We start from the raw sequence: 13,209 nt of genomic DNA on the forward strand, positions 1-13,209 counted from the left end.
TATTAGCTTATCCTCTTCTTAAGTACCCTCAAGAAAAAGGTAAACTATATACTGACACTACATTAATATCTACACATATCCTAAGAAAAAGAAAAGCAGTCAGCTGGGGGAGTCAGTCAAAAGATTAACCACCCATGATAGAAAGAATTAAATTCTTAGGTCAGTCTATGGCATGAGTTTTTCTCATATTTAGATAAAGCATTTTACCTTTAGTCTGCTATTCTTTATCACACACACACACACACACACACACACACACACACACACACACACACAGTTGCATTGCACAGGAGGGAGGCAGAGGTCTCTACAGATTATGAATATCCATCTCAATGTTCAACTTCCCCAACACAGGACAAAATCACCAACATCTTCAATGGGAGAAAATCCTTTATCGGCTGATTCATTTCCATGTTTTGTTTCTGCAGGAGACGGGATATCCTGTGAGTCTATGAGAGGGACGGGACTTGGTGGGATCATTTCAGATATGCCATTTAGCATTATTATTGTGGTTGAGATGGTGAATCTGGTATTATATTTATCAACTAATTTTCATTTTTGGCATTTTCATTTTCTTCTGCTTCCTTCCCATTTTACCCTGATTTGAAAATTACTTAGTAGGATTTGGAAAACATAATGTAAAGAAGTCATATCCCCCTGCATTTGCTACTAAATGATGAAGCAGTTGTTGTGTGCCCTGAAAGCCCTTAGTTTGCTACTAAATGAGGAAGCAGTTGTTATGTGCCCTGAAAGCCCTTGGTTGTGTTCCATTCTGTTTTCTGTAAGTTTGGAACCAGTAGGCCACACACCTTCCCCTGATATTAGAGGAAGGGGAACAGAGGAACCAGGCTACTGAGAGACATTCCAGTGTGAGCAAGCTCACAGAAGTCCCAAGTATCTCTTACAGGCTCATTAGTCAGCCCAAACCAGGAAATAAATATCCTCCTGTTTTGTGATCACCCCCTAGCTACTGCTGTAACAGGAAACATAACTGAGAGGAAGACATCTGAGCACTCTGCCGCCCCAGTTGGAAACCAGCCCTTTCCCATACCTCTCCTGAACTGTAGCTCTGAGGGAAGGAGCCCCTGATTCCCCCACTGCACCGGGGTTACCTTTGACTTTAAAACAAAGTTTCAGGAAACTATTTGTGTGGATTGTGAGTTTAGGTTGCCTTTTGGTCAGGTACAATCCTCTCCGTTTTACAGCGACTTGCTTCTGTGAAACACAGCTGAGGATTTTCTGCACACCGTGTATTTCATGGCGTAGAAAACAGATCTCTGCCAGAAGTCAATGAGTTGGGATTTTATAAATAGGTTTATCTAAAGAGAAGCGAACTAGAAATAAGATTGGTTGACACCTTGGGAAAGGGAACTTTTGAGAAATTAAGCAAATGTAAATTAACCAAAGCTGATTTTGTTTTGTTCAGTAGGTAGACCATAAGCTTCTGGGGTTTTTTTTGGGGGGGGGTTGTTTTCTTGGGTTTGCTTTGTTTTGTTTAGCTGTCTTAGTCGCTCATGCCAGGGTGGCTTGACCTCAATGTGGTTATTTTGAGTACAATTCACCAGCAAAAGCCTCAAGGTTCCAGGCTCCAGAAACGGTAGCTCCCAGTTAGCAGCTCCAGTGGAAACCCCACCATATATTCCTTAGACTTCCTTATCAACCACCCTGGGCACACTCACCAGGGTACACTCTTTGCTTCATCCTACCTCCTGCCCAAACTCTGTTTCCTGGTTTGCCCATGTCCTGTGATATACGCAGCTCTGAAAATTAAGATTGCAGCTTTGATTTCTCTAACCTGCATTTCCCTTCCAGATTAGTGTGGAGGCCAAAGGGAGTTTCTGCTTAACGATTATCTACTTCTCTGATTATTTCATTATGTAGCATTTTCTTTATAACTCTGAGTTATGAGCAGGACTTGAGAACGTCCTTAATATTCTGAGGTATAACCAGAACTTCAAAAATTACCTCCCTCATATCCTTTGATGGCTTGTATCTGGGGGACGTTTTGAAAACAGAAAGTGTTTGTGGCCGTCTTCTAAATAGCTGGTCTGTTTCCCACTGAGTCACCTCTCCCCTCTCACCCAACAATACACACTAATTATGGGGGCAAGTGGAGGTCATGTCCCTGGCTGGTTCACCCCTATTTGCCCTTATGAATCTGATTGGACATAACTCAACACAATGTAGAGAATTCATTTAATCTGACTCATTAGACAATTCAAAGAGAACATTTTATACCTCCAAGTATATCAGAGTAGGATTTGTTTGCTTGCTTCATTGCTTTTTGTTATTTAAATTGTGTGTGTGTGTGTGTGTGTGTGTGTGTACTTGGTAATTTATATCCTGATATCTAGAAGGAAGATAATTCTCACAATTAGGTACAAGTATGTTTGATGGATTTGAGAGAGAGAGAGAGAGAGAGAGAGAGAGAGAGAGAGAGGGAGGGAGGGAGGAAAGGACAAGAAAAGCAGGCTATGCAGGTGTGTCTCCATTGGTAGAATGCTTGCTCCTTATGCTTGGGTTTCTTTCCTGGTAACATATAAACTGGCTATGACAGTATACTCCTTCAGTCCTAGCACAAAGGAAGTATAGAAAGATTAGGAGTTTGAGTCCAAACTCATCTAGACAGAAAGCTTGAGGCAAGCCTAGAACAATGAGATCCTATGTTCAGAAAAAGAAGAAAAAATATTTCCATTGAACAAAAATCTTAAAAAATTAGTAGTCTAACAAAGCATTTTATACAGCCCCCTCCCCTAAAGGAAAGGCATGCCACCTTAGTTCTAAAATCTCATTCATTCGAACAACTGAGGTGAATCATGGATGCTGTGATTTCAAACACCCTTGCTACAGGGATGGTGTAGACAAGCAAATTCTAGGTCTACACTTTGATCATCAACACATTAAGTTTCACTTCATTATGCAGGTCAAGACCCAACTTTAGTATCAATGATCACCTGTAATTTTGGATCCAATCTATGTAAGCCTCAAACATTTAAAATCTTCCAATTTAATTTATTTCATATGGCCCCATTATTATATATATATATGTATATATATATATATATACACATATATACGTATACATATATATATAAGCTTTTATTTACAACTTGAAACAAATCAGATTTTTCAAAAAGGATTTTTACAGCAAACCAAGTTGATTCAGAGTTTCCATGGTGGCAGCGGTATGAGACAGATGGATGGCTCCAGTCATCTTTAGGAACTAACTCAGTAGTGTAGCCATTCTATCAGTACGTGGTCTGACTGCCTCCTCTCTCTGAAAAGCAAGTGCTGAGTTGGGGGCCATCAGTAGTTCCAGGTCTTCGGTAAGTGGCAGAATGAGTGACTAAGAATGGAGTTCTCATCTGACAGCGATCTCTCATCCCTATTGTCTCCACCAGCTTCATCTTGCCATGTGGGAGCCCAGGAGTGTCTATCGGTGAGAAAGAGGCACCTGGTTAATAATCATTGATAGGCCAGGATTTCACAAATGCTCTGTCCCCTTTCCCAGTGAAGGAGGCATTTTCATACTCTTCAAGCATCGAGTAAAGCAGATCTCAGAGGAATTTTGAGTTTCTCTTAGCATTGAGACCTGACCACAGGATGAAATACTAAGAATGGAGATCTCACCTGGCAGAGATCTTGGCATCCTTGGTGTGGGCTCTGCCAAACTGAATCACTAAGCATAGACAGCTCAATGATGACAAAAGACTCTTAATACATAACGTCTTCAGAACCTTAGTTAACAACCTCAAAGCAAGGGTGAATCTTTCCAGCAATCACTTAAACAAAAAGATGCCCTCGCTTCTGTTCATCAGACTCTCCCTCCTTAGCACGTATTAACTTAAAACAAAACCTTAACCATGTCAAACCTGTGAAAAAGGAAGAAATCCAAAATCCATTTTTTTTTGTTCTCTTGAACCTTGTTTAAGGTAGAGACTTACAGTGTGCATCATTACAGAAGGAGAGCTTACCCAGGGTCACCCTCGCCCTGACCCTGAGCACCAAGACTCTCATTCTGTAAACTTGCTTGCTGGAGAAAAGTTAACTTGGCACTCGTCTTAAGTATTGACTCTCTGTCTTGAGGGTGAGGGCTGTAAATTCTCTCTCCTAAGATCCAAGTCGATTTGTTATCAAATCAGGCATTGAGAAGCTGATTCATTGCTATTCAGCGCTATGCTGATTTATATGCAGAATGTAAAACAGATGCCTTCTGTGATACATATTTATGGTGAGTGCTGTTCGAGGAAGATTTATTACGGATTCCTTTGTCGGGGTTTGCATGAGCAGAGCCATGATGACTTGTATTTCCTCTCAGCTGCCAATGCCAAACTCATTAAAAAGAGGTGTGACTATTAATATACATTGTAATACTGACAGCCTCTAATTTATAACACCCTGGCTGGTTGGAGTAGCCTCCTGACTTGAGAGGTGGTTTCTGCATTTTTTCCTCTGTAGCTAAATGGTGCAAATAGAGATGTATATTCTTCCTTTTTCATATTCTCTCTCTCTCCCTCTGTCCTTCCCTCCCTCCCTCTTTCCCTTCTTCTCTCTCTCTCTCCCCCTCCCTCCCTCTCTTCCTTTCTCTCCTTACCTCTTTGTCTTTTCTAGTCACCTAAGTCAAGGTACAATCTGCTCAAAAAAGCCAACTGCTTCGATGATCTTCCCTCCATAGCCCTCCTAGCCCCCAGACCAAATTCAACTGGAGTTTGTTATAGGGCATAGCTTGGCTTTAATGCCCTGCAGTTCTCTGGGTTGAGAAGGGCACATTTCTAACGGCTGGAACCTGAAGTAGATGAGGGCAGTGTTCCAGGTTAGGAAGGAGGGACAATGACATGTCACCTGGATCAGGAACTCAAACCCTGGGAAAGGACTCAAGGACAGTCTTGGGTGATGCTCAGATGAGGGAAAGACACAGAAATGTGTGGAAATTAGCCTTTCCTGTACCTCATGCTTGATTTAAAAAAAAAAAAAAAAGCTACTTACTACACAGAAAGCAGAGTGCACAGTTACATGAATTGGGAGCTGGAGAAGAATACCTTTGAGAGGTAATGCCATAAGACACAGAGCTTGAACAAGTTCTTAGTAACTCTGCAAAAGTATGTTTTCTAAGTAGGCAGAAACTATCCAAGTATCTCCCCATCTTTTTAGGCTGTGTAATCAGGGGTGGGCAGCGAAGACTGCCTTAGGTGCGAAGTTCAAGAAGAACAGGAATCACAAGGTACAGTATTTGAATGTCATAGGCAGAGGAGTCCAAATGAGGGCAGGCTAGCTGTCGGGTAAGAAGAGACTCAAAGTTTAAGTGGAAGCTGAATTCTTCAATCAGATTTTCTTCCTGCTCCAGGCTCATAGGTAATTTCTAAGTGGCCATTTTGCAGATTCTTTCTTACACATGGTTACAGGGCTCATCAACTTCCCTGTAATCCAATGAGAGAGACAGAAGCATCCTGACTGGCAAGGGTGAGTTTTTCATTGTTGACCACACTTGATAGCAAGGGAGTGAAGGTGGTTGCCAGAAGCAATGCTTTGAAGTAAATAAACAACTTTAAGATGTGATTTCTCCACATCATCTAAATTCAGTGCAATTGTCCCAATATATGCAAATTCCAAACTCCCAGCTCCATCCAGTATTAGACTGAAAAAAATCCTTTAAAAAAATCCCACGTGCTAACTATGCTCTTCCTTATTCCCTGTATGACTCGGTATCTTGACACTTTTTACATGGCATGTACACTGGATGAGATGCCATAATGATTTACACCATTGTTACCTAGAGACCATTTACAAGGGCTTGCATACATTCTATGGAAATAGTATATTATGTCCAGTTATGTAATGGAGATGACCATCTTCCAATTTTTGTGTCTTATGGGAATCCTGTCACCAATTCTCACAGGATTCTCCTCTGAGAGCTAGAGAGCTGCGATGACTAGTTTTGGTTGTGATATTGATTGATTGATTGACCCATGGCATTCTTCAGGCACATGTTTGGAGGTGTCACTGAGGGCTATTTCAGACAATTTTAACTGAGTGACGATAGCCCCTTACCAGGACCCATATTAGACTCCTCCACCGATTGAATGGAGTATCTTAGATCCAAGGGAGTATCTAAGCTGCCAAACTGTAGCTCTGTGCCAGCTTCTCCTCCCTCTGATTCCTGGTCAGCTGAGAAGTGAGCATGCCATCTCCTGCACCCACAGTTCCCTCCTTGAAGGGTGATGCCTTGGGTACTGTGAACCAAAATAAAACTTTCCTCCTTCAAACAGGGTTTTCTCGATCATAGCAATGAGAAAAGTGACTAATGCAGCAGCTAAATCTCTTATTGGAAAATAATGGGGTTTCAAAAAGAAGTTAGGACTTTAAGTAGAGAGAGGTGGACTAGGTCGTTCCCAGACCAAAGTTCTCTCAATTAACAATTAAAACTGGCCGGGCAGTGGTGGCGCACGCCTTTACTCCTAGCACTTGGGAGACAGAGGCAGGCAGATTTCTGAGTTCGAAGCCAGCCTGGTCTAACAGAGTGAGTTCCAGGACAGCCAGGGCGAAAACAAAAACGAAAATGAAAACGAAAACAAAAACAAAAACAAAAAACAATTAAAACTGTATGATTAGCCACATATTTCTAGAAAATATCCCTGTGAAACTCATACATGTACAACGACTAACATAAAGTGAAATTGTATGTGTGTATAATACATACAAACACATATATGTGCAATATATATGCAATTATGAGCTATATGTATGTAGCCTATAGATAACAATGTATAAAAACCAATCAGAAGACTCTTCAGAGTACCGTTTGCTATGTCTAGCCACAGGGATGACCATGGGAGCCAAGCAGTCAGGTAAGAGGTGTCTGAGAGAAACTTCAGTTACTCAAGGTTGTGGCCCATCAACTTGGTTTCATCAACTTGAGGGCCTAGGCCAGATCCAAGCAGGAGCTCTTGTTGTCGGTTGAGTCTCTGTGAAGCCCTATGGGTCCAGATTAGTTGCCCCTGTAGGTTTTCTTGGGGTGTCCTTGACCCCTCTGGCTCCTACAATGAAAGATGTCATAAACCAAAAATGCTGTGTAACTGCTGGGATAAAAATTTTAAAAATTGACATATGAAATTTCTTAGATATGAACAAGTATGTGGGTTTTTTTTTTCCTCCTTCTGACCTCCTATGAGATTCAAGAAGCTTTAGAGTGGGCTCACACAGAAAAGAATTTTCTCTTCCACTCCTCCTTCTCTTCGTCTCCCTTCCTTTCCAACGTATAGAGAGGATTTCAGAATCTCAACAGAAATGTCAGCAGCATCAGCAACAGAGTAAAGGTGCTTGATAGCAAGACAGCAAAAGAAATCGTGGATGTCGGTTCAGCACCGTGATGCTCGTACCGTCCACTGGAGCAGTTTGAAGAAAGACTTTCATTAACATACTTACACAGCAGTTGGCATGCTTCCGGTAAGAAAGGGCGTAGTATACTGTTTTCCCTCTTTAAGTAAAATGTTTGCAAGGAAACTCCTGTAGAGATAGAGAGATGGATCAATGGGATTAGTGAGTAAAATGCTTACTGAACAAGCATAAAGACCTGAGTTCAAATCCCCAGTACCTATATAAAAACTGATGTGGCAATGGGGGTCTAAAACCTCTAGGGTTGTAGGGACAGAGACAGAAAGATCCAGGCTTAATGGTTGGAGCAGTAAGCTTTGGGGTCACTGGAAAGACCCTGTGTCAAAACAAAGGTGAAGAACAGAACTGAGTACACAGCCATCCATACATGTATGGACCCATACAGATCACACACACACACACACACACACACCACATATAGATGTGCACAAAACCTAAATAAACAATAGCAAGCACTTTCTCTTTAAAAAGAGGACTGTTTTGTTTGTTTGTTTATATCCCAGCCCTAATGTCCTTTCTGGAATTAGGCCTGATGTCCCCGTCATTTCAATGTCAGTCAACATGCCCTCACGAGCCAGGTACTAAAGCTTACAGGGCCAGTCCGAAAAGAGAACAGAGCCAAAGGCTACCCAAATGCAAGCTGGTAGCATAAAGAGCCCAGGGAAACGTGTAGCTGTCACTAGCAATCAAACTGGAGGCCAGAGAAAACTTCTCTTTGTACAAAGAGCTGATCACATGTTGACAGCTGGAATCTACATGGCTCCTTATTCAATAACCTCACGCCTTGCCCGAATTCCAACATCAGCAGCACAATAGTGGCCCAGAAGCAAACTGACACATTCCACATGGTCCAGCTGTCCCATCCCCTCTCTGAGGGCCCCCTCTCCTCCTTCTCTGTCTCCTTTCCACTCACTAAACACATATCCAACCTAAAGGGGACCTACATCGCGGATGTCATTTCCACCTGCCCTTTAATGCTTGGCTGTATGTGGAATTCGACTTCTGTGTGAGAGATGAAAAAACAAACAAACAAACAAACAAAAATAATCAAAAACTCAATACAGGAAATAAACGAATAACAAAACTCACATTCCTTTCAGCTTGCCTGCAAGTGAGGGAAAATATGTAGTATGTGACCAGTGTCTGCCCCAGCACATTCTTGACAGCACACTACAATCCCTTTCTCTATATCAGTGTATGTGGCTTAGTTGATGACCTTTAACACAAGGAGATGTGACCTGTGGCATATCCAGTGCTAATTAGTGCAACTTGCTTATATTGCCTGATGTAATACAAAAACAAAACAAAACAAAACAAAACAAAACAAAACAAAACAAAACAAAAAAGTGTCTTCTGGGAGGAGACACAAAGTTTCCACAATACCCAAGAGCCCACAGCACCTTTTTTGAATACAAGTACATTTTGTTTCTAATTTTGGCAGCACCAACCGATCATACTTGTTTAATATTCCCCATTAAGTCCGTCCAGAATGTTCCCAGGAAGAAAGTTACATTAGGGGCGATGTCTGTTTATAGTATTGTGTACTTTGTTTAACAGAGAAGTGCAGAGTGTTGAGGCTATACAAGGTATGACACAGAGACACAGGAAGCAGTCCCCTCCCCACAGTGCAGACATGCACTGTTTAAAATGCACCCTTGGCCAAGGCAAGAGGGTACACCTCAAGTCTCAACCAGTCAGGAAGCTGAGACAGGTGGATTACAAGATTAAGAGCTCAAGGTTAGTCTGAGAAAATGGCAAGTTCCCATGTCTCGAGGGCAAAAAGAAATATATCCCAGGCAGCATTAAGTATTTAAGCATAACGCTGGAAAACTGAGGTGGCTGAGAAGGGTGTATGACGAGGCAGCCATTATTAATTTCTACCACTAGGGGGCAGAAGGTAGTTCCTTTCCGAACTGACTGCTAGGCAATCAACCATCACATCCTTGTAACATTGAAGGCACTTCAAAAAGACTCAGATGTTTAACTATTGCACTAGTGATCATACATTCATATTGGGCTGCAGGCCAAGAGAGAGGGGGCGGGGGAAATCCAGAGACTTGCAGCTGAAAGGCTATAAAGTAGTGGCTTTTTACCTTAGAGCGGAACCCATCTTCAGTGACAAATTTCAAAGGCCATATGTAGGAGATTTCCATGAAAAGCAGACGACCCCAAATTTCTTTGTTTAACTAGGAGCGATCTTCTTCACAGAACAAGCGGGTTCTCCCCTTCGGTTCTTCTGGTTTATTACGCCGTTAAGGAACTCCCGTTCCTTTCCTTTCAGGTGGCACAATCAGGATTCAAGGCAGAGCGCTTAATGCCAAAGGGTATTTCATTGACACTCTCAGCACCAGAATCTTCAAGGACTTCACCCCAGGCACAACGATACTGAAGCAAATGAACGTTTAGAGTGTTCTGATAAAGAACGATGGGTTTTTGTTGTTGTTGTTGTTTTGTTTTGTGTTTTTGTTTTGTTTTGTTTTTCCTTTTAAATTAAACTCTCCAACTCAACTGCCTTTCTTCAGTAACAACTCAGTGTTCCCAATGCAATTTTCCAACTGGAGACATCATGATTTTTTTTCTTCCCCCACGTACTTAAAACACTAAAAGGGATGAGTCATTAGAATTGTGGAGATTATTTCTAACAAAAATAGTTTTGGCTCATGGGACCTCTTTAGAATGTTTACTGTGTAGGCTTGATAGCTGGATATTCCTGATTGTATTTTACACTGGAGACTCGGATGCTTTGAACATACTTCAGAACGTGCTAAACAATGAGAAACATGTTTTTTAAGAATCCATAGCAGACAGTCTGGGGGCTATGGGCAGGGTCTTTGCTAGGCAATCAGGGAATTTATAAATTCAAATAATGTTTAATTTTTATTTTTTTAGAATGAAGTTGGGTTTTTTTATTTTTTATTTTTTTTTTTAGCTCAATTCATTTTTTTTTCCTTCTTTGAAGAAGACTGTGATCCCAGGAAAAGCAAGCAAGGACCTCTGTGAAGTGCTGGGTTTGGCACGTTCCCTGCCCCCACCCTTCTGGGAGCACAGGCCTCTTTTGTAAATAGAGATAGTCAGAAAGGAGACGCACCTCTTCTGCACCAGGAGTGTTACTTGATACGTACCAATATTTCCTGACAGCGCAACAAAGCAAAATCTCAGGCCTTATGGTATCCTTAGACGGCTAAATATTGTTTGCTTAAGTCAGCTTGCCCCAAACCTTTTATGCAGCCTGACAGTTGATTGGGACAAGTCCCACTAACTTTCTTAAACTGTGCAGTCATCCGTTTGGCGGCCGGCTCCGGGGGTTCCACACGAAATCCTCTTTAGATAAATTCATACCGGCGCAGGGCGATTAGTCTTACAGCCTGCTTGATTCTCTCCTCTTTAAAGACGACACTTTCATGAGCAGTGTGGGGTTGAGGTTGTCGCCTATTAACTGTCTCTTTTGCCTTGCCTGAAAAGCTCAAAACTGGTGGAGAAGATGCAAACAGTGACAAAAAGGGGAGGGGGATGAAAAAATAGAGAAAGAAAGACAAGTAAAAAAGAAAGACAAGGAAAGGAAAGAAGAGAAAAGAAAAGAAAAGAAGCAAGAAACAAGAAAGCACCTTTTTTTCTTTTTGCTGACTCCAAAGATGACAGGTTGAAGTTGACAACCTAATCCTTCAGGCTTGTCTTACTTACTGAAGGCTCAACTAATGTCAAAGGAGGCATCTGATAGCCGTCTTCATGCCAAACCTAACAGCTCTATTGCAACAAGAAACTTTCACATTATATTTTCATGTGTTTTCCCTGCACACTACTTCCTAACTTTACTGCCCACCCTTCCCTCAGCCCACCTCCAGCCCCCTCATTTTTTTTTCAAAGAGAAGAAGTCTTCTGGGCTGCAAAAACCAAAGAGAAACTGCTGGAGAGGGCCAGCTGGGAGCCAGTCAAATTAGTGGATTATTATTACCTTGGGGACCTTAGAAATCAAGTTTGTTGTTGACAGGCCCCTGTTTCTGTAAGAGCCATTAGGAGCTGAGATGTAAAGGCAGTTTGTCAATCAGCACAACATTATTTTCTTAAGTGGGTAACGGCCATTTGTCTCTTTTAGTTTGCTACTGCTGCCTGCAACCAAGTTTACCTCAATTGTTTTGTTTTTTTGTTGTTTTTTTTTTTTTCCTCTTGAATCAGTAAGAATATCAGTTCACACAGAAGCAGAGATAATAATTTTATAATTTTCTTCGGAACCTAGGCTTGTAACCCGGGAGGAGAGGTGAGGGGCTTTGGTAGCCTCGATATCACCAAGCAATACCAACAATGTTAGGCTCACCGGAACACATGATACAAACCGGAAACCACCGGGATGTCTACTGATTTGTGTATGGTTTGGACATCAGCTACTGTTTTACAGAATGCAGGGCTCCTGCTCAGTGGGCTGATGCTTGGCGACATTCTCACTAGATGGTTTTACATTTTTGAAGTTAAACAATTCATCTAAGAATTTGAACTTGGTTCCACGGTGTTTTGTTTTGTTTTGTTTTGTTTTGTTTTGTTTTGTTTTGTTTTGTTTTTGATGTTGTTTAGGGTTGATCTTAATTTTCCAAGTTCTGTGAGGAGTTTAAGCAAAGCCGAACAGGAAGACAAAGCACCCAAGTGTGCAAGGCAGGGAGGGGCTCACAATAAATAACTCTTTTGTTGAGACGTTAACTTCTAATTCCCTGAGATAAGCTGATTTTTTTTTTAGGATGATGATGCATCTCCACGATGGGCATTGGTCACCTTCTTCTGCTCTGATTAATGGTCAGAGGAGGAAAACCAAAATCTTCCAATTTAGCCTATTGCAAAATTATATGTCTGACCGGGACAGCAAAGCATCTTAAACATTTTTGGAAAAGAGAAGCGGATTTGATCATTTCCACGAAAACCTTTGCTAATGTGATTGTGTTTAACTCTTGGAGTCCCTTTATCTGCCAGGTGGCTGGATTGATTAAGGACAGCCAAGGGTATGGGTTCCCACCTGAAGAAATTTATCAAGGATTGATCAGCAAGGGACTTGATTTACAAAGGCATGGGTGGAGAAGGGCATGCGTTCAGTAGGATTTCTCACTATGTAGATTAAGAAGGTATTTTTAAAATGATAGCCACAAGTTTCCTCACATCTGTAATAATGTGTGCATGAAACAGCAGAATCTTCCAAGACATTCGGAGGAGGTTGGAAACCCCCCCCCCCCCCACACACACACACTGCTATATTTAAAACAAATATCTCTTCCCTGCCCCCACTCTTTGTAACTTGAATTCAGGGAAGCAGAAATAACTCATAAGCTTTGCCTGATATGAGTTTGTTTGGTTTTCATGCCTTGTATTGCATTGCAAATTGCTCTGCAGAAAAGAAAAGAAATGGGGGCGGAGGGAACTGCTGGTATTAGCTTTAAAGAACGGCTACAAACATACTCACATCCTATGAATTCTAAGTTTTATTGCAGCCAGTGTCTAACTTGCAGCTAAGTAAGGTAGACCATCATATCCATGCATTTATAATGGGTCGTGTACAAAGATGTGCTATATACTGGTAGTGTATATATGAAACAGACCCATTGTGTTCAAGACATGTGAGCCCTAAGCAATGTGATTCCAGTGATAGGCTATGTCCATTTTGCAGATGGGGAAATTGAGATGAAACAGACTAGCACCAGGAGGAGTGCCATCAATACTCAGATAATAGAAAAAAATCAGCTAAAAGGCTGGGTGCCTTGGACATCAGAAAACAGACATAAATATCTCCAGACATAAAAATCTCCAGTATTCAGGCCGTCTTGCCAAAAGTGTACACAA

General features: G+C 41.6%; 2 long non-coding RNA genes across 5 annotated transcripts; one reads left to right on the forward strand and one right to left on the reverse strand.

Annotated features, from left to right (window-relative positions):
• Positions 1–251: 251 nt before the first annotated feature.
• Positions 252–9,905, forward strand: Gm29328. Of its 3 annotated transcripts, none has more exons than XR_001778177.1 (3): positions 252–443; positions 7,260–7,443; positions 9,674–9,905. It is a non-coding gene; the product is annotated as a predicted gene 29328 (long non-coding RNA). The 3 variants fall into 3 exon arrangements; XR_003946798.1 differs by lacking the exon at positions 252–443 and adding an exon at positions 3,302–3,439; XR_001778178.2 differs by lacking the exon at positions 252–443 and adding an exon at positions 5,118–5,221.
• Gm36260 lies at positions 3,344–9,840 on the reverse strand. 2 transcript variants are annotated; one of them, XR_882213.2, is made up of 4 exons: positions 9,486–9,840; positions 7,423–7,503; positions 6,797–7,034; positions 3,344–3,433 (listed from the first exon to the last, which is right to left on the reverse strand). It is a non-coding gene; the product is annotated as a predicted gene, 36260 (long non-coding RNA). The 2 variants fall into 2 exon arrangements; XR_391601.2 differs by lacking the exon at positions 6,797–7,034.
• Positions 9,906–13,209: the final 3,304 nt, after the last annotated feature.

Source organism: Mus musculus, chromosome 7 (assembly GCF_000001635.26).
Source record: "Mus musculus strain C57BL/6J chromosome 7, GRCm38.p6 C57BL/6J".
Lineage (NCBI taxonomy): Eukaryota > Metazoa > Chordata > Mammalia > Rodentia > Muridae > Mus > Mus musculus.